The following is a 21,405-nucleotide window of genomic DNA, read 5'->3' on the forward strand; positions in this document are numbered from 1 at the left end:
GGAGAGCTCGATGCTGACACTGGGTATAAAGTGGGGGACACACTGTCAGGGTAATGTAGAGGGAGCTCTACACTGTATCCAACCCGTGCTGTACATGTCCTGGGAGAGCTCGATGCTGACACTGGGTATAAAGTGAGAGACACACTGTCAGGGTAATGTAGAGGGAGCTCTACACTGTATCTAACCCGTGCTGTACCTGTCCTGGGAGAGCTCGATGCTGACACTGAGTATAAAGTGTGGGACACACTGTCAGGGTAATGTAGAGGGAGCTCTACACTGTATCTAACCCGTGCTGTACCTGTCCTGGTAGCGCTCGATGCTGACACTGGGTATAAAGTGGGGGACACACTGTCAGGTAATGTAGAGGGAGCTCTACACTGTATCTAACCCGTGCTGTACCTGTCCTGGGAGAGCTCGATGCTGACACTGGGTATAAAGTGGGGGACACACTGTCAGGGTAATGTAGAGGGAGCTCTACACTGTATCTAACCCGTGCTGTACCTGTCCCGGGAGAGCTCGATGCTGACACTGGGTATAAAGTGGGGGACACACTGTCAGGGTAATGTAGAGGGAGCTCTACACTGTATCTAACCCGTGCTGTACCTGTCCTGGGAGAGCTCGATGCTGACACTGGGTATAAAGTGGGGGACACACTGTCAGGGTAATGTAGAGGGAGCTCTACACTGTATCTAACCCGTGCTGTACCTGTCCTGGGAGAGCTCGATGCTGACACTGAGTATAAGTGTGGGACACACTGTCAGGGTAATGTAGAGGGAGCTCTACACTGTATCTAACCCGTGCTGTACCTGTCCTGGTAGCGCTCGATGCTGACACTGGGTATAAAGTGGGGGACACACTGTCAGGGTAATGTAGAGGGAGCTCTACACTGTATCTAACCCGTGCTGTACCTGTCCTGGGAGAGCTCGATGCTGACACTGGGTATAAAGTGGGGGACACACTGTCAGGGTAATGTAGAGGGAGCTCTACACTGTATCTAACCCGTGTTGTACCTGTCCTGGGAGAGCTTGATGCTGACACTGGGTATAAAGTGGGGAGGACACTGTCAGGGTAATGTAGAGGGAGCTCTACACTGTATCTAACCCGTGTTGTACCTGTCCTGGGAGCACTCGGTGCTGACAGTAGTTACATTTGGAACATGACCAACGAGCTTGATCCTGGCATGCTCAAACCCATCCCAGCCAGTTACTGATTTTCCAGTCTAAAGCAAACACCCTTCACCCAACTATTTATCTGCACGCAAGATTCCTCCCGGTGAGTTATTATAATCCTGTTGTGTCTCCAATTGCGAGGAGCTGCAGACCAAACCCTCCCCCAGCATCAGACAGGTCTTCAACAGTAACCAGAGTGAAACATTTTAAATTAGAGGGATAGCAAAAGTCAATCGCCCACCATTGGCAGCTGTGCCTTCGTCTGGCTGAACTCTGGAATTCCCCCCCCCCCCATTCCAAACCTCTCCGCGTCCGTCTGTCGGCGTCTCCCTCTTTCTTTCCTACTTTAAAATACTCCTTAAAAAGTCCTCTCTCTGACTGAGATTTTGATAGCTGGTGTGCCGGTGGATTTTGGGTGATTTCCACGCTCCTGTGGAGGGTACTTTCCCCAACTGTGCTGCGTAAATAAACGCAAGTTGCTGCCGGTTTACTTTGTTCCGTGTGCGAGGTGACGTGCTACACCGATAAAGGCACAGCACGAGATCACTGCAAATGGGGTCAAGGAAACCCAGGAAGGGCCCGGATTGTACGCTGGCCTGCGCCGAGTCAGCTTACAACGTGGGGCACCAACTTGGCCTTGCCGGTGCGCTCCGGAGCCAGATGCTGCTCTCTTTCCCCGCCTCCGCGCTGTCCTGTGACTGGCGCTGGGGCAGTTTGGGGATCCATGGGAGGGTGCTTGAGAACGGAACGGCCCAACAACCAGGCTGCGCAGAGAGCGGGGAAGGGGTTCGGCACAGGCGTAGCTGGCTCAGCCTCAGCAGCCGGACGGATATTTCGCGGGGGACGCTGCGCACCCCGCCCCCCCCCCCAGACGCAACGGCGAGGCCTGCAACATACTCACGGGAAGACGAAGAACAGGGAGGTGGAGCCCACGAGGAAAGTGGCGGCTGCAGACACCGGGATGTACTTGCTGGGTTTGAACTTCCTCTCGGTTCCAATGGCATATTGGTCGGTCAGCAGCCCTGCTCAGCAGCATAGCCCGGGGTAACCGGGTGGGTACGAGGAAGGCGGGATGGAGGGAAAAGCGGATCACTGCCCAGCCTGTTCCAGCAGGGGGTGGGGGGGGGGGGGGGGGGGGGGGGGCGGGCAGACACAGTCAAAAAGACGAGGGGCTGAGATGGAGGGGGTGGGAGAGAACGGGAAGAGAGAGTCGCGATGGCGCGGACCCGATGTGAGCTAATGGCGGGTGGGGGGGGGGGGGGGAGCAGCGCTTTTGGAAGGGGGCCGGGAAGAGAAGGGCAGGTGTGCGACTGAAAAACCAGCTTGCAAGGCAGGGTGGCTTCGGGAAGTCCAGAAAGTGCTCGGGTGGAGGAGCCGGTGCGAGACAGGAGGCTAAAGCCACCGGCTTCGCACCACGGTTGCCCACCGCGACCGTCGAGTGGGCAAGGAACGGCGGGCGAGGCTCAGTTTGGGACCAGGGGCGAGTCTACTGATTCAGGGGATGGTTTCGGCTGGGGGGGGGGGGGGGGGGGGGTGGTGAATTGCGACTTAGTTTTCTCCCCTATCCCTGCCCCCCCCTCCCCCAACGTTGTTTCTCGTAACCGGGATGGTGGAGGAACGGAGAATTTCTTCCGAGTCGGATGTTTGGGCGACGGGCTGCGGGAACGCTGTGCAAAGTGCAAATGAATTCCAATTCACTTCAGTCGCTTCAATTGATTTTCACGCTTACTCGGGTGGGAAGAGGAAAAGGGATTGGACATTGGGGGGGGGGGGGGGGCCTGGCAACAAAAAGAAAATGCCGGAATTCAGATGAGGTAGCCGACGACCAAAGGAGGGCGGGTGGGTAGGGCTCTGGTGTTGCGCTGTACTTAAGAGGTGAGAGGGAGATCTGGGGGAAGAGGATTAAAAAAAAAAAAAGAGGGCGAGAAGGTCCAACAAGGCCTCAAAACAGTGCAGTGAATCTTTCCCGTTGCTGCTTTCCAAATCCTTGCTGCTGCCGCCTTGTTCCCCGTTCCGTCTCCTTCGGAAAGTTGGGGGCGAAGGCCGAGAATATAGCGGGAGCCTCTGCCCGCAAACACTCCTCGCGACTTCCTGCGTTCCTTAAATATACGGTCAAATCCTCCCTTTGGGAACAAATCCTGCAGCGGGAACCACGCGGAGTGCACTAGTCAGGAGTCGACCGGCAGTCGCTCAAGGAACAGCGGCCATTATCCGATAGTCCTCGCACACACAGGGCAAACAGAAAGATAAGCGATGGTGAATCGAGCCACGCAGGTGGAGCCGGTACAAAACCCTCTCCGAATTCCTCGCCTGCGACCCTTGATGGCAAGGACTTTCCCCGAGCGTTTCCTTTCCGTGTCTCGTTCCCTCGCCTCAAAAAAAAAGGAGCTCCGCAGCAACAACAACAAAAAAGAAATAGATCGCTTCCCCCTCCCCCCCCCGGATAGCGAGTTCCTTAATGTCTCCCGAAAGCTTCCAGCCGGGCCGGCAAAGTTTTTATTTTCCGTTTTAAAAAAGAAAAAGGGGGGGACGAAGAGGCGGAAACACTCCCGTCAAGCTCCAGTTCCGGCGTCCCGTGTTAACCGCTCGTTTTCCCAGTCAGCAGTCAGGCTTGGCGGCGGCGGAAATCGTCAAATCCCATCCACCCTTCCGGCGAGGCCATTCATTCGCGGAGAGGTCAGCCCGCTCTCCTCCTTTCTCTTCTTCCTGTTGACGGTTTGAAAGAAAAGCAGGGTCATTTAGAGCGGTAAAGTAACGTCAAGAACATTTTTTTTTTTTTTTTTTTTAAAAACACAAATCAGATTCCACGTCCCCCTCCCTTAAAATCTTCCTCCTGGGCTTGAGAAGCAGAATAAAAAGAGCCGAAATACGCTCTGCGTTGGGCGCTTTCAAATCAAATCCACGCAAAGTCGAAGATTTGGGCCGTCTTTCGATCCTTCCCGGCTGAAAATAACCGATGCGTCCCTCCGGGTCGGACTACCGTCAAAGGTTTATGATGTCTGCCGGAGGTCGGTCGGAACTAGCGAGCGGGAGGTCCGTCCCTACTGCGACGACCGTCCGGGGTCTTTTGCTTCCGTTCCCCCCATCCCGAGGGGGGGGGGGGGAAAGGAAGGGGGGGGTGGGGGGGGCTGAAAGGACAAATAAAGGGAACGAAGAAATGCGGATGTCTCTTTCACCGCCCCCCCCCCCCGTCCCGTCCCGTCCCGTCCGCCACCGACAGGCAGACCGGGCGCGGGCTACCCCGCCTCGACCTCCGTCTCCCTTCAGACCTCTCCCAGTCCCCCCCTTTTGGCCCTTCGGGAAGGCGGCGACAGGGCGGGCGCGGGGGGGGGGGGGGGGGGCGTCTCGCGGGAAAATGGCGCCAATAGGGTTTCCTCTCTACGGGGGGGACGGGACGACGACGACCAACACTTCCAACGACAACCCCCTCCCTGCTCAAAAAAAACAACCTTTTAGGGGATGAAAGATTAAAAAGATAGTTAGTTGTGGTCAAGTGGGGGGGGGGGGGGGGGGGAGGTAGGCCGCAGGTGCAGCCTGGACTGAAGTGAAGCCAAGCTCTCTCCCTCCCCACCCTTCCTTCCTCTCAACTTCGACGTCCCTCTTTCTCCCTCATTGTATTTTGGGGGTTTTGAGGAGATATTATTTTTAAATGGGACTTGATGAGGGGGGGATATATATATATTTTTTTTTAAACTTTCCGACCTCCTTTTACCTCATGGATTGGGATTTCAAAGCGGGATAGGGTCAGATTTTGCTTTTTTTCCATCACACACACGGTAATATAATGTCTAGATTTATACGCGGGCGGCGCGCCGCTGCAAACGGCCGTTAAAACCGTTGGGAGCGGCCGTTAAAACCGTTGGGGGTTCGAAATTCGAAAAATGGAACGTTCGGGAGGTCGCGGTTACCTCAGCAACCCGCCCTCCCCCCCTCCTGCGGCGGCCGCTGCTCCTGCTGCTTCCCCTCCGCCTCGCGCTACTACCCTTCCCCCCCCCCACCGATCGCTAGCTTCCTTCCTCCTTCTCCCCTCCCCCCCACTCAATCTCTCGCCCCGCCCCGATGACGCGGTCTGTCCCTCCTCCCCTCTCTCTCTCGCCCCGCCCCTTACCGATGACGCGCTCTCTTCCCTCCGCCACTTTCCCTCCCCACCACTTTCTCTCTCCGCCCCTTACCGATGACGCGCTCTACTCTCCTCCCCCACTCTCTATCGCCCCGCCCCGCACCGATGACGCACTCTCCCTCCCTCCCCCACTCCCCCCGGGGCGCGGCTCACGCCCACCAACTCACTGGCTCAGCCACTACGGCAACAGGAGCTCCTCCGTCCAGCCTCCTCCTCCGCCACCGCCTCTCATTGGCCGGTTCTGATGACGTGATGGACGGCCCGGCCAGCCAATCGGAGCGGCTCTCACTCTTGCCCGCCCCCCTCCCTCCCTATGCGTAAGTGGCAAGGCGGGGGCCGGGACGGGAGACGTCATTTGAGTGACGTCGGAAGGGGGGGAGAGGGGGAAAGGGGCGGTGCCACGCCCCCGATGCTCCGCCCCCGCCTTCCCGTTCCGACGACGTCGGACCGCCACCTGCGCAGGTCTGTCCCGCCCCCCTCTGCCGAGATGGCCATTGGTCCCCCTCTCCTTTGATTGGCGTGCCGATCCACCAATCGGGCGTCGTGTGGTCACAGGCTGCCACGGCCTGGTAGACTGGGGGGGGGGGGAGGGGGCTTCTTAAAGGAGCATGGTCCCTAAAAAAAAACAATGTGAGGGAGGCAAGTTAAAACAACAAGTCAAGTGCTTAATTTGAGGAAGTTATGTTTTTGGGGCCGTGGTGCAGATCATTCTGGGCATCTCACTGTGGTAAACCACTGTATTGTCCTGTTGTATTACCAGCCTGGGTTCGCCCCTGCTGGCTCCGCCTGTGGCTCCTCCCCCCGGGCTCATGTATAAAGGTGGCCGACCCCTGGCCCTGCCCTCATTCTGCCACCGGCTGCCAGCAGGCGTCTTTAAGCTGATTAAAGCCACCGTTTCTCTCCCGACTCCTCGTCTGTCGTCATTGACGGTGCGTCAATTTAATCAGCTTAAAGTTTTCAGATGGATCCATCGCTCAGGCCTGATCGCCTGCAGCTGGAACCCCCCCCCCCGAGCAGCCGACGCCACTACTACGTTTGAACACTGGCTACGCCGCTTCGAGTCGTACGTCGAGTCCTCCGCCGTCGCCGAGACCCACAAGCTGCGAATCCTCGACTCCCGGGTCGGCCCGCAGGTATTCCTTATCATCAGGGACGCTGACTCGGACGAGGATGCGATAGCGCTGTGGAAGGGACAGTATGTTAAGGGAGTCAAGTACGCTAGGCATCTCCTTGCCACGAGGCGACAGCGCCCCGGAGAATCGCAAGCCGAATTTCTGCGCGCGTTGCGGGTACTCGGCCGGAACTGCAGTTGTGAGGCGGTATCGGCTGCCGAGCGCGCACAGCTGCTGATCCGGGACGCCTATGTCGCAGGCATAAAATCGAATTACATCCGCCAGCGCCGACTAGAAGGGGGTACACTCGACCTCCAAGAAACAGTACAGATTTCAGACTCATTGGAAGTGGCCTTCCGCAACATGGATGCCTACACCTCCGACCACGCGGCACCCTCGTGGACGTCGTGAGCACTGTAATCACCAGACCCATGGGCGCCGCAAGCCTGTGCCGCGCAGCAGCCTGCCAATCCCGGAGGCCCAAAATACTACTTCTGTGGCCAGGGTCAGCACCCCAGACAGGAGCGCGATCTGCAACGGGTGCGGTAAGAAGGGCCACTTCTCTAAAGTCTGCCAGGCCCGACCTCTTAGTAAGCCCAGTAGCGCTGCGTGTAACTTGTGGGGGCCGCCTTCTTCCACACCACCCGCCACGTGCGACCCGTGGGGGCCGCCATCTTCGACCCCCCCCCGCCACGTGCAACCCATGGGGGCCGCCATCTTGGCCGCCACGTGCGACCCGTGGGGGCTGCCATCTTGGCCGCCACCCGCCACGTGCGACTCGCGGGGGCCGCCATCTTTCATAGATTATCATAGAATTTACAGTGCAGAAGGAGGCCATTCGGCCCATCGAGTCTGCACCGGCACTTGGAAAGAGCACCCCACCCAAGGTCAACACCTCCACCCTATCCCCATAACCCAGTAACCCCACCCAACACCAAGGGCAATTTTGGACACTAAGGGCAATTTATAATGGCCAATCCACCTAACCTGCACATCTTTGGACTGTGGGAGGAAACCGGAGCACCCGGAGGAAACCCACACACCTGCTGTACCTGTCAGGGTAATGTAGAGGGAGTTCTACACTGTATCTAACCCGTGCTGTACCTGTCCTGGGAGAGCGCGATGCTGACACTGGGTATAAAGTGGGGGACACACTGTCAGGGTAATGTAGAGGGAGCTCTACACTGTATCTAACCCGTGCTGTACCTGTCCTGGGAGAGCTCGATGCTGACACTGGGTATAAAGTGGGGGACACACTGTCAGGGTAATGTAGAGGGAGCTCTACACTGTATCTAACCCGTGCTGTACCTGTCCTGGGAGAGCGCGATGCTGACACTGGGTATAAAGTGGGGGACACACTGTCAGGGTAATGTAGAGGGAGCTCTACACTGTATCTAACCCGTGCTGTACCTGTCCTGGGAGAGCGCGATGCTGACACTGGGTATAAAGTGGGGGACACACTGTCAGGGTAATGTAGAGGGAGCTCTACACTGTATCTAACCCGTGCTGTACCTGTCCTGGGAGAGCTCGATGCTGACACTGGGTATAAAGTGGGGGGGACACTGTCAGGGTAATGTAGAGGGAGCTCTCCACTGTATCTAACCCGTGCTGTACCTGTCCTGGGAGAGCTCGATGTTGACACTGGGTATAAAGTGGGGGACACACTGTCAGGATAATGTAGAGGGAGCTCTACACTGTATCTAACCCGTGCTGTACCTGTCCTGGGAGCGCTCGATGCTGACACTGGGTATAAAGTGGGGGACACACTGTCAGGATAATGTAGAGGGAGCTCTACACTGTATCTAACCCGTGCTGTACCTGTCCTGGGAGCGCTCGATGCTGACACTGGGTATAAAGTGGGGGACACACTGTCAGGGTAATGTAGAGGGAGCTCTCCACTGTATCTAACCCGTGCTGTACCTGTCCTGGGAGAGCTCGATGTTGACACTGGGTATAAAGTGGGGGACACACTGTCAGGATAATGTAGAGGGAGCTCTACACTGTATCTAACCCGTGCTGTACCTGTCCTGGGAGCGCTCGATGCTGACACTGGGTATAAAGTGGGGGACACACTGTCAGGGTAATGTAGAGGGAGCTCTACACTGTATCTAACCCGTACTGTACCTGTCCTGGGAGAGCTCGATGCTGACACTGGGTATAAAGTGGGGGACACACGCTGTCAGGGGAATGCAGAGGGGTAAGATAATGTTGCAATCATGTTTGCAATCCTGAGGACCAGGCGAATGTTCTTCGGCCATAGGTTCAAATCTCACCTCGGCAGCTGGTGTAAATAAAAGTTTGGTTCTCCAAAATGTTCTTGACGGATTCATTTCTGCCATTCTTACCTGCTCTGGGCCACAGCTGACTACTAACCGGCCTCTGACATGGCCCAGCAACGCACTCTGTTTGAGAGGAATTTCGGATGTGCACGAATATTGGCCTTGGATCCCAATGGATCAAACCACGCATGCTGCCTTGACCATCCAACCTTTCGCCCCTGCTGATTGGCCCTACACCTCACCTTCGCATCAGGCACGTGTGGGTGCCATGGTGCTCCATGAGAGGGGAAGAGGACAACCTTCCGCCACCCGCCGTTTCCCAAACGGGGCTGGAACGTTGAGCAAGGGATAGTTTTCCCGAACTGCACGTGCAAACGCGGTCGGGCAGGCACAGCCAGGGATTTTCGGCTCGATAAAACCGGACGCTTTAAATTTAAAAATTCGGCCGTTTTAAATCAAACCCCAGCCACCTGGAGCAGGCGGCCCGACGGGAGTTCGAACCGGTCAATTGTGTTATGTAAACAAGGTGACTTACAAACAATGCATCAGGAAATGGACCCCCGACGTCCTGTTGGGTGGCCACCCGTGACCCCGTGACCCCGTGGCATTCCCACTCTGCGGCATCATCGGCTGGGGGCATTCTGGAAAGGCACGTGGAGAAGGCAGAAGGGTCAAAACGCCCGCAGCCGCGACTCGATGCAGAAGCGATCGAGCCGCCTGACCAGAGGCGGAGCGAGACCTCCCCTTTGCCGCGAAGACCCTGAGGAGACCGCCGCTCGATTGAGTTCACCGGCAGGCGGTGTTTGAAGAATCTTGGCACCGTTCAGTCATACTTTGGGATAATTTGAGGGGGAACTGATTTTTCTGTTTGTTGAATAAATTTGATTGAATTGGAGGGCGGCACGGTGGTTGGCACTGCTGCCTCACCGAGCCGAGGACCCGGGTTTGATCCCGGCCCCGGCTCACCGTCCGTGTGGAGTTTGCACATTCACCCCGTGCCTGCGTGGGTCTCACCCCCACAACCCAAAAAGATGTGGTTAGGCGGGTTGGCCATGCGAGATTGCCCCTTTAATTGGCAAAACAAATGAATTGGGGACTCTAAATTCTGTACTCCCTCTATGTACCCGAACAGCCGCCGGAATATGGCGACTAGGGGCTTTTTCACCGTAACGTCATTGCGGTGTTAATGAAAGTTTACTTGTGACAATAAAAAAGATTATTTTTAAAAAATGATTATTAATGGGGAAGCTGTGTATGTGGTGCACTTCGATTTCAGGAAGGCATTTGACAATGTGCCACATGAAAGTACACTACACAAAATAAGGATTCATGGTATAGGGGGCGGGGGTTAACACATTGTTGTGACGTATCCCCTCTGCTGGGAGGGCTATCGGGGCTCCCTGACCCATTGGGCCAGTCACAGAGAGGCGATTGTTTGACAGTTGCAGTTTGGGAGTCGTGGAGTTCAGAAATATTCTTCGCTCTGTCCTGTGGATAGTTGGGAGTCTTGCAACATCAGATGAAATTCCAACAGTGATTTATTTGCAATCACTGGCTTTCGGAGCGCAGCTCCTTCATCAGGTCTGATGTGAACTAGTCCACTTTGACAAGGAGAGGAGCAACGGAAGAGATTGCAGAACTCTCTGAGCTACAGATGAATCTCTGTGTCCTTATACATGAATCACGAGTAGTTCGTCTGCAGGTACAGCAAGTGGCGAGGAAAGCGAACAGGATGCTGATGTTTAGTGTAAAGGGAATGGAACATAGGGATACAATATAAACGGACGTTTCGATACACATGCACCTGGTGCAGGTGAGCTCACACCTTGAATACAGTGTACAGCTTTGGTCTCCCTATTGGAGAAGGGAAATAAATGAAGCAGTTCACAGATGTACTTGATTGTTACCCGAGAGGAGGGAGGTTACCAGACGAGGAACGGTTGGGCAGCCTTGGCCTGTATCCATGGGCGTTTAGAAGAATAAGAGGTGATTTTATTGAAACAACTAAGATACGGGGGGGGGGGGGGACTGGACTGGCTGGATGGTGATAGGATGTGGCCCATCATGGGAGGATCTGGAACGAGGGGTACATTGTTTAAAAATAAGGGATCTCCCATTGAAGACAGATGAGAATTGTGTTTCCCTCAGTTGCGTGTCTCCAGAACTCTGTTCCTCAGAGAGCTATGGGGGCTGCGTCACTGAATGTGTTTAAGGCAGAGCTGGATAGTTTCTTGATGGACATGGGGGGGGGGGGGGGGGTGAAAGGTCATCGGGGGGGCTCAGCAGGAATGTGGGGTCGATGCTACAACCAGTTAGCCATCTATAGGGATGGTCATCAACAGGAGCGTTAGAGGCATGGTCTTCAATGGGAAAGTTAGGGGATTAGAGGGATGGTCTTCGATGGGACAGTTAGGGGATTAGAGGGATGGTCTTCGATGGGAGAGTTAGGGGACGAGAGGGATGGTCTTCGATGGGACAGTTAGGGGATTAGAGGGATGGTCTTCGATGGGAGAGTTAGGGGACGAGAGGGATGGTCTTCAATGGGAGACTTAGGGAATTAGAGGGATGGTCTTCGATGGGAGAGTTAGGGAATTAGAGGGATGGTCTTCGATGGGAGAGTTAGGGGATTAGAGGGATGGTCTTCAATGGGAGAGTTAGGGGATTAGAGGAATGGTCTTCGATGGGAGAGTTAGGGGACGAGAGGGATGGTTTTCGATGGGAGAGTTAGGGAATTAGAGGGATGGTCTTCGATGGGAGAGTTAGGGGATTAGAGGAATGGTCTTCGACGGGAGAGTTAGGGGATTAGAGGGATGGTCTTCGATGGGAGAGTTAGGGGATTAGAGGGATGGTCTTCGACGGGAGAGTTAGGGGACGAGAGGGATGGTTTTCGATGGGAGAGTTAGGGAATTAGAGGGATGGTCTTCGATGGGAGAGTTAGGGAATTAGAGGGATGGTCTTCGATGGGAGAGTTAGGGGATTAGAGGGATGGTCTTCGACGGGAGAGTTAGGGGACGAGAGGGATGGTTTTCGATGGGAGAGTTAGGGAATTAGAGGGATGATCTTCGATGGGAGTTCGGGGACGAGAGTGATGGTCTTCAATGGGAGAGTTAGGAGATTAGAGGAATGGTCTTCGATGGGAGAGTTAGGGGATTAGAGGAATGGTCTTCGATGGGAGAGTTAGGGGATTAGAGGAATGGTCTTCGATGGGAGAGTTAGGGGATTAGAGGAATGGTCTTCGATGGGAGAGTTAGGGGATTAGAGGAATGGTCTTCGATGGGAGAGTTAGAGGATTAGAGGGATGGTCTTCGATGGGAGAGGTTTTTAAAATATCTATCTCCCCTCAATTTAAATATATTTATTCAAATTTTTCAACAGATTTTCAACAGACCCCCCCCCCTCCAACAAAAAGAAAGAAACAAGAACCCAACAATCAGAAATTATACAAAAATTATACATTGGATTTCCCCCATATACAATAACCCCCCATATGACATTTAAAAGCACCAATAGGGAACCCCCCCACCCACCCAAACACCCCCCACCGAGGCCTCCTCCTCTTCCTTCAGCTCCTGGTAAATCGCCGAAACTTTGCCTTCTCCAACCCATACACCCGAAATCACCCCATCCTGAATCCCCTGTGCCGGGAGCAGCAGGAATTCCCTCACCTGCCGCCTCACAAACGCCCTCACTTGCATTTACCTGAAAGCGTTTCGCGGAGGTAGCCCAAACTTCTCCTCCAGCGCCCCTAGGCTCGCAAACGTCCCATCGATGAACAGGTCCCCCAGTCTTCTAATCCCTGCCCGATGCCAGCTCCGAAACCCCCCATCCATCCTTCCCGGGACGAACCGATGGTTCTCCCGAATCGGGGACCAAACCAAGGCCCCCACCTCGCCCCTGTGTCGCCTCCACTGCCCCCAGGTCTTCAACGTCGCCGCCACCACCGGATTCGTGGTGTACCTTGTCGGCGAGAGCGGCAGCGGTGCCGTCACCAGCGCCCTCGGTCTTGTGCCCACACAGGACGCCATCTCTAACCTCTTCCACGCCGCCTCCTCTCCCTCCATTACCCACTTACGGATCATCGCCACATTGGCTGCCCAATAATAGCCGCACAAATTCGGCAGCGCCAGCCCCACCCCTGTCACGCTCCAGAAACACTCTCTTCACCCTCGGGGTCTAATTCGCCCACACAAATCCCATGATGCTCCTGCTTACCCATTTGAAAAAGGCCTTGGTGATCATAATGGGGAGGCACCGGAACACAAAGAGAAACCTCGGGAGGACCATCATTTTAACCGACTGCACCCCACCCGCCAGCGAGAGTGGCAGCATATCCCATCTTTTAAAATCCTCCTCCATCTGCTCCACCAACCATGTCAAATTGAGCTTGTGCAGGGCCCAACTCCTAGCTACCTGGATCCCCAGGTACCGAAAGCTCCTTTCCGCCCTCTTCAGCGGTAGCTCGTCTATCCCCCTTCCCTGGTCCCCTGAATGCACCACAAAGAGCTCACTCTTCCCCACGTTGAGTTTATACCCCAAAAAGTCCCCAAACTCCCTTAGGATCCGCATGACCCCCGCCATCCCCTCCACTGGATCCGCCACATACAGCAACAGGTCGTCAGCATACAACGACACCCGGTGTTCCTCTCCCCCCCGGACCAGTCCCCTCCATTTCCTGGACTCCCTCAGTGCCATGGCCAGCAGCTCAATTGCCAGTGGAAACAACAAGGGGGACAGGGGCACCCCTGCCTCTCCCCCCAGTACAGCCGAAAGTACTCTGACCTCCGCCGTTTCATAGCCACACTCGCCACCTGGGCTCTGTATAGCAACCTGACCCAGCTGATGAACCCCTCCCCGAACCCAAACCTCTGCAACACTTCCCAAAGATACTCCCACTCCACCCGGTCAAAGGCCTTCTCCGCGTCCATAGCTGCCACTACCTCCGCTTCCCCCTCCACCGAGGGCATCATAATCACATTGAGGAGCCTTCACACATTTGTATTTAGCTGCCTACCCTTCACAAATCCCGTCTGGTCCTCATGGATCACCCCCGGGACAGTCCTCAATTCTCGTAGCCAGCACCTTCGCCAGCAACTTAGCGTCAACATTGAGGAGCGAGATCGGTCCATACGACCCACATTGCAGTGGATCCTTGTCCCGCTTCAGGATCAAAGAAATCAGCGCCCTAAACATTGTCGGGGGCAAGGTCCCCCCCTCCCTCGCCTTGTTGAAAGTCCTCACTAGCAACAGGCCCAGCAGGTCCACGTATTTCCTGTAGAATTCAACCGGGAACCCATCCGGCCCCGGGGCCTTCCCCGCCTGCATGCTCCCCAATCCTTTAACCAGCTCCTCCAGCCCAATCGGCGCCCCCAAACCAGCCACCTCCTCCTCTTCCACCCTCGGGAACCTCAGCTGATCTAAGGATCGTCGCATCCCCTCCTCCCCCGCTGGGGGCTCAGACCTGTACAGATCCCCATAGAGGTCCCTAAATACCTCGTTTATTCTCACCGCACTCCGCACCGTATTCCCTCCTCTATCCTTGACTCCACCAATCTCCCTCGCACAAAGCTGGTGTGTCAGCATCCGACTCGCCTTCTCCCCATACTTGTATGTCTCCCCCTGCGCTTTCCTCCACTGTGCCTCTGCTTTCCCTGTGGTCAACAGGTCGAACTCCGTCTGGAGGTTCCGTCACTCCCTGAGTAGTCCCTCGGGGGCCTCTACATATCTCCTTTCCACCCTTAAAATCTCCCCCACCAACCTCTCCCTCCCCTCTCTCTTCACCCTGTGGGCCCTAATGGAGATTAGCTCCCCCTGACCATAAGAACATAAGAACTAGGAGCAGGAGTAGGCCATCTGGCCCCTCGAGCCTGCTCCACCATTCAATGAGACCATGGCTGATCTTTTGTGGACTCAGCTCCACTTTCCGGCCCGAACACCATAACCCTTAATCCCTTTATTCTTCAAAAAACTATCTATCTATATCTTAAAAAACATTTAACGAAGGAGCCTCTACTGCTTCACTGGGCAAGGAATTCCATAGATTCACAACCCTTTGGGTGAAGAAGTTCCTCCTAAACTCAGTCCTAAATCTACTTCACCTTATTTTGAGGCTATGCCCCCTAGTTCTGCTTTCACCCGCCAGTGGAAACAACCTGCCCGCATCTATCCTATCTATTCCCTTCATAATCTTATATGTTTCTATAAGATCCCCCCTCATCCTTCTAAATTCCAACGAGTACAGTCCCAGTCTACTCAACCTCTCCTCGTAATCCAACCCCTTCAGCTCTGGGATTAACCTAGTGAATCTCCTCTGCACACCCTCCAGTGCCAGTACGTCCTTTCTCAAGTAAGGAGACCAAAACTGAACGCAATACTCCAGGTGTGGCCTCACTAACACCTTATACAATCGCAGCAGAACCTCCCTAGTCTTAAACTCCATCCCTCTAGCAATGAAGGACAAAATTCCATTTGCCTTCTTAATCACCTGTTGCACCTGAAAACCAACTTTTTGCGACTCATGCACTAGCACACCCAGGTCTCTCTGCACAGCAGCATGTTTTAATATTTTATCATTTAAATAATAATCCCTTTTGCTGTTATTCCTACCAAAATGGATAACCTCACATTTGTCAACATTGTATTCCATCTGCCAGACCCTAGCCCATTCACTTAGCCTATCCAAATTCCTCTGCAGATTTCCAGTATCCTCTGCACTTTTTGCTTTGCCACTTACCTTAGTGTTGTCTGCAAACTTGGACACAATGCCCTTGGTCCCCAACTCCAAATCATCTATGTAAATTGTGAACAGTTGTGGGCCCAACACTGATCCCTGAGGGACACCACTAGCTACTGATTGCCAACCAGAGAAACACCCATTAATCCCCACTCTTTGCTTTCTATTAATTAACCAATCCTCTATCCATGCTACTACTTTCCCCTTAATGCCATGCATCTTTATCTTATGCAACAACCTTTTGTGTGGCACCTTGTCAAAGGCTTTCTGGAAATCCAGATATACCACATCCATTGGCTCCCCGTTATCTACCGCACTGTTAATGTCCTCAAAAAATTCCACTAAATTAGTTAGGCACGACCTGCCCTTTATGAACCCATGCTGCGTCTGCCCAATGGGACAATTTCCATCCAGATGCCTCGCTATTTCTTCCTTGATGATAGATTCCAGCATCTTCCCTACTACCGAAGTTAAGCTCACTGGCCTATAATTACCCGCTTTCTGCCTACCTCCTTTTTTAAACAGTGGTGTCACGTTTGCTAATTTCCAATCCGCCGGGACCACCCTAGAGTCTAGTGAATTTTGGTAAATTATCACTAGTGCATTTGCAATTTCCCTAGCCATCTCTTTTAGCACTCTGGGATGCATTCCATCAGTCTACCTTTAGCCCCATTAGCTTGCCCATCGCTACCTCCTTGGTGATAACAATCCTCTCAAGGTCCTCACCTGTCATAGCCTCATTTCCATCAGTCACTGGCATGTTATTTGTGTCTTCCACTGTGAAGACCGACCCAAAAAACCTGTTCAGTTCCTCAGCCATTTCCTCATCTCCCATTATTAAATCTCCCTTCTCATCCTCTAAAGTACCAATATTTACCTTAGCCACTCTTTTTTGTTTTATGTATTTGTAGAAACTTTTACTATCTGTTTTTATATTCTGAGCAAGTTTACTCTCATAATCTATCTTACTTTTCTTTACAGCTTTTTTAGTAGCTTTCTGTTGCCCCCTAAAGATTTCCCAGTCCTCTAGTCTCCCACTGATCTTTGCTACTTTGTATGTTTTTTCCTTCAATTTGATACTCTCCCTTATTTCCTTAGATATCCACGGTCGATTTTCCCTTTTTACCGCCCTTCCTTTTTGTTGGTATAAACCTTTGCTGAGCACTGTGAAAAATCACTTGGAAGGTTCTTCACTGTTCCTCAACTGTTTCACTATAAAGTCTTTGCTCCCAGTCTACCTTAGCTAGTTCTTCTCTCATCCCATTGTAATCTCCTTTGTTTAAGCACAAAACACTAGTGCTTGATTTTACCTTCTCACCCTCCATCTGGATTTTAAATTCCACCATATTGTGATCGCTCCTTCCGAGAGGATCCCTAACTATGAGATCCTGAATCAATCCTGTCTCATTACACAGGACCAGATCTAGGTCCGCTTGTTCCCTCGTAGGTTCCATTACATACTGTTCTAGGAAACTATCGCGGATACATTCTATAAACTCCTCCTCAAGGCTGCCTTGACCGACCTGGTTAAACCAATCAACATGTAGATTAAAATCCCCATGATAACTGCTGTACCATTTCTACATGCATCTGTTATTTCTGTTTTTTGCCTGCCCCACCATAATGTTACTATTTGGTGGCCTATAGATTACTCCTATCAGTGACTTTTTCGCCTTACTATTCCTGATTTCCACCCAAATGGATTCAACCTTATCCTCCATAGCACTGATGTCATCCCTTACTGTTGCCCGGATGTCATCCTTAAATAACAGAGCTACACCACCTCCCTTACCATCCACTCTGTCCTTCCGAAAAGTTTGATACCCTCGGATATTTAACTCCCAGTCGTGACCATCCTTTAACCATGTTTCAGTAATGGCCACTAAATCATAGTCATTCACGATGATTTGCGCCATCAACTCATTTACCTTATTCCGAATACTACGAGCATTCAGGTAAAGTACACTTATGTTGGCTTTTTTACCTCTGTTCTGAATCTTAACACCTCGCTCAGTAACCTCTCCTAAGTTATATTTCCTCTTAACCTTTCTCCTAATTTTCCTTGTCGTCGAACCCATATCTTCATGTAACAACCTGCCGCGTCGCTTACCATTAATGTTTTCACTTCCCGTTTTATTTCTTTTAGTATTCCTGGTCCTATTCACTGAGCTCCCCTCAGTCACTGTACCTTGTACTGTCGCCATTTTTGATTGTGACTATGGCTTCTCTGCCTTACACTTTCCCCCTTACTGCCTTTTGTTTCTGTCCCTGTTTTACTACCTTCCAACTTCCTGCATCGGTTCCCATCCCCCGCCACATTAGTTTAAACACTCCCCAACAGCTCTAGCAAACACCCCCCCTAAGACATCGGTTCCAGTCCTGCCCAGGTGCAGACCGTCCGGTTTGTACTGGTCCCACCTCCCCAGAACCGGTTCCAATGCCCCAGGAATTTGAATCCCTCCCTCTTGCACCATCTCTCGAGCCACGTATTCATCCTCTCTATCCTGACATTCCTGCTCTGACTAGCTCGTGGCACTGGTAGCAATCCTGAGATTACTACCTTTGAGGTCCTACTTTTTAGTTTAACTCCTAGCTCCCTAAATTCAGCTTGTAGGACCTCGTCCCGTTTTCTACCTATATCGTTGGTGCCTATGTGCACCACAACAGCTGGCTGTTCACCACCCCCCCCCCCCCCCCCCAGAATGTCCTGCAGCCGCTCCGAGACATCCTTGACCCTTGCACCAGGGAGGCAACATACCATCCTGGAGTCTCGATTGCATCCGCAGAACCTCCTGTCTATTCCCCTTACAATTGAGTCCCGTATCACTATAGCCCTGTCATTCTTCTTCCTGCCCAGCTGCACAGCAGAGCCAGCCACGGTGCCATGAACCTGGCTGCTGCTGCCTTCCCCTGGTGAGCCATCTCCCTCAACAGTATCCAAAGCGGTATATCTGTTTTGCAGGGAGATGACCGCAGAGGACACCTGCACTGCCTTCCTACTCTTGCTCGGTCTCTTGGTCACCCATTTTCTATCTCCCTCAGTTCCTTTCACCTGCGGTGTGACCAACTCGCTAAACGTGCTATCCACGACGTCCTCAGCATTGCGGATGCTCCAAAGTGAGTCCACCCGCAGCTCCAGAGCCGTCAAGCGGTCTAACAGGAGCTGCAACTGGACACACTTCTTGCACGTGAAGGTGCCAGGGACAGTGGACGTGTCCCTGAGCTCCCACATCGCACACGAGGAGCATGACACGGGTCTGAGATCTCCTGCCATGTCTTAAACCTTCAGTTGACTTCAACAACTACAATTTCAACAAAAAAAAACAAAGAAAAAATAAATAAATATACCAATGAAAAGAAACAGAAACACTACTTACCAGGGATAAAAAGCACTTCCACCCCACCCAGCTTCGAATTCCCACCTAGATTCAAATTCCCAAACTCACTCTTTGCTGTCTCACTCTGGCTGTCTTCAGGGTCTAGAGGGGATTAGAGGGATGGTCTTCGATGTGAGTGTTAGGGGATTAGAGGGATGGTCCTCAATGGGAGAGTTAGGGGATTAGAGGGATGGTCTTCGATGGGCGAGTTAGGGGATTAGAGGGATGGTCTTCAATGGGAGAGTTAGGGGATTAGAGGAATGGTCTTCGATGGGAGAGTTAGGGGACGAGAGGGACCATCGCCTTCAGCGCCTCCCAGACTACCCCCACCTGCACCTCCCCGTTGTCCTCCAAATATCTTTCAATGCACCCCCGCACCCCCAACAGTCCCACATCAAGGCGCCACAGCGGGCGCTGATCCCTCTCCTCTCCCAACTCCAGCTCCACCCAATGCGGGGCGTGGTCTGAGATGGCTATGGCCGAGTACTCCGTTCCCTCCACTTTCGGGATCAACGCCCAAAAAACTCTATCCGGGAGTTGGCTCTATGGACGTGGGAAAAGAAGGAAAATTCCCTGGTCTGACAAACCTCCATGGATCCACTCCCCCCATCTGGTCCATAAACCCCCTGAGCACCTTGGCCGCAGCCGGCCTCTTACCCATCCTGGACCTAGAGCGGTCCAGTGTTGAAGTCCCCCCCCATTATCAAGCTTCCTACCTCCAGATCCGGAATCCGACCCAGCATGCGTTTCATAAATCCGGCATCATCCCAATTCGGGGCATATACGTTTACCAGTACCCCCAGCACCCCCTGCAACATACCACTCGCCGTCACATATTGACCTCCATTATCCGCTACAATATTCAGTGCCTCGAACGACACCCGCTTCCCCACCAGTATTGCAACCCCTCTGTTCTTCGCATCCAGCCCTGAATGGAAGATCTGCCCTATCCATCCCTTTCTCAGCCTAATCTGATCTGCCACCTTCAAATGTGTCTCCTGGAGCATAACCACGTCCGCCTTCAGTCCCTTTAAGTGCGCGAACACCCGGGCCCTCTTGACCGGTTTGATGGGAGAGTTAGGGGATTAGAGGGATGATCATCAACGTGAGTGTTAGGGGATTATAACGATGGTAGATATGGTCTTTGATGGGAGAGTTAGGGGACTAGAGGGATGGTCTTCGATGGGACAGTTAGGGGATGAGGGATGGTCTTCAATGGGAGAGTTAGGGGATTAGAGGAATGGTCTTCGATGGGAGAGTTAGGGGACGAGAGTGATGGTGTTTGATGGGAGAGTTAGGGGACTAGAGGGATGGTCTTTGATGGGACAGCGGGGATTAGAGGGATGGTCTTCGATGGGAGAGTTAGGGGACGAGAGGGATGGTCTTCGATGGGAGAGTTAGGGGATTAGAGTGATGTCTTTGATGGGAGTGTTAGAGGACGAGAGGGATGGTCTTCGATGGGAGTTAGAGCACTAGAGACATGGTCTTCGATGGGAGTGTGAGAGGAGTTGGGGACGAGAGGGATGGCCTTCGATGGGAGAGTTAGGGGATTAGAGTGATGTCTTTGATGGGAGTGTTAGAGGATTAGAGGGATGATCTTCGATGGGAGAGTTAGAGCACTAGAGATATGGTCTTTGATGGGAGAGTTAGGGGACTAGAGGGATGGTCTTTGATGGGACAGTTCGGGGATTAGAGGGATGGTCTTCGATGGGAGAGTTAGGGGATTAGAGTGATGTCTTTGATGGGAGAGTTAGGGGATTAGAGGAATGGTCTTCGATGGGAGAGTTAGGGGACGAGAGTGATGGTGTTTGATGGGAGAGTTAGGGGACTAGAGGGATGGTCTTTGATGGGACAGTTCGGGGATTAGAGGGATGGTCTTCGATGGGAGAGTTAGGGGATTAGAGTGATGTCTTTGATGGGAGTGTTAGAGGATTAGAGGGATGATCTTCGATGGGAGAGTTAGAGCACTAGAGATATGGTCTTTGATGGGAGAGTTAGGCATGAGTGGGATGATCTTCACTGGGAGAGTTCGGGGACTAGAGGGATGATCATCAACGTGAGTGTTAGGGGACCAGAGGGATGGTCTTTGATGGGAGAGTTAGGGGATTAGAGGGATGGTCTTCAATGGGAGAGTTAGAGGAATGGTCTTCGATGAGGAATTAGGGGAGTAGAGGGATGGTCTTCAATGGGAGAGTTAGAGGATTAGAGGGATGGTCTTCAATGGGAGAGTTAGAGGATTAGAGGGATGGTCTTCGATGGGAGAGTTAGGGGATTAGAGCGATGGTCTTCGATGGGAGAGTTAGGGGATTAGAGCGATGGTCTTCGATGGGAGAGTTAGAGGATTAGAGGGATGGTCTTCGCTGGGAGAGTTAGGGGACTAGAGGGATGGTCTTCGATGGGAGAGTTAGGGGATTAGAGGGATGGTCTTCGATGGGAGAGTTAGGGAATTAGAGGGATGGTCTTCAATGGGAGAGTTAGAGGATTAGAGGGATGGTTTTCGATGGGAGAGTTAGAGGATTATAGTGCTGGTGTTTGATGGGAGATTTAGGGAATTAGAGGGATGGTCTTCAATGGGAGAGTTAGAGGATTAGAGGGATGGTCCTCAATGGGAGAGTTAG

The 21,405-nt window shown here is 52.9% G+C and overlaps 1 protein-coding gene across 3 annotated transcripts in view; it reads right to left on the minus strand.

Annotated features, from left to right (window-relative positions):
• LOC140410098 (palmitoyltransferase ZDHHC5-like) overlaps positions 1-5,476 on the minus strand; it is a 224,846-nt gene extending 219,370 nt beyond the window's left edge. Inside the window, exons 1-2 of one of the 3 annotated variants that reach the window (XM_072498034.1) lie at positions 5,457-5,476; positions 2,071-3,875 (exon numbers count right to left, since the gene is read on the minus strand). The gene's annotated coding sequence lies outside the window, so the exon portion shown is untranslated. Of the gene's footprint in view, positions 1-2,070; positions 3,876-4,881; positions 5,037-5,077; positions 5,097-5,456 lie in introns of those variants that run through there. The other 2 variants (XM_072498035.1, XM_072498033.1) reach the window with 2 other exon arrangements.
• Between the last annotated feature and the right edge of the window lie 15,929 nt (positions 5,477-21,405).

Source organism: Scyliorhinus torazame, chromosome 4 (assembly GCF_047496885.1).
Source record: "Scyliorhinus torazame isolate Kashiwa2021f chromosome 4, sScyTor2.1, whole genome shotgun sequence".
NCBI lineage: Eukaryota > Metazoa > Chordata > Chondrichthyes > Carcharhiniformes > Scyliorhinidae > Scyliorhinus > Scyliorhinus torazame.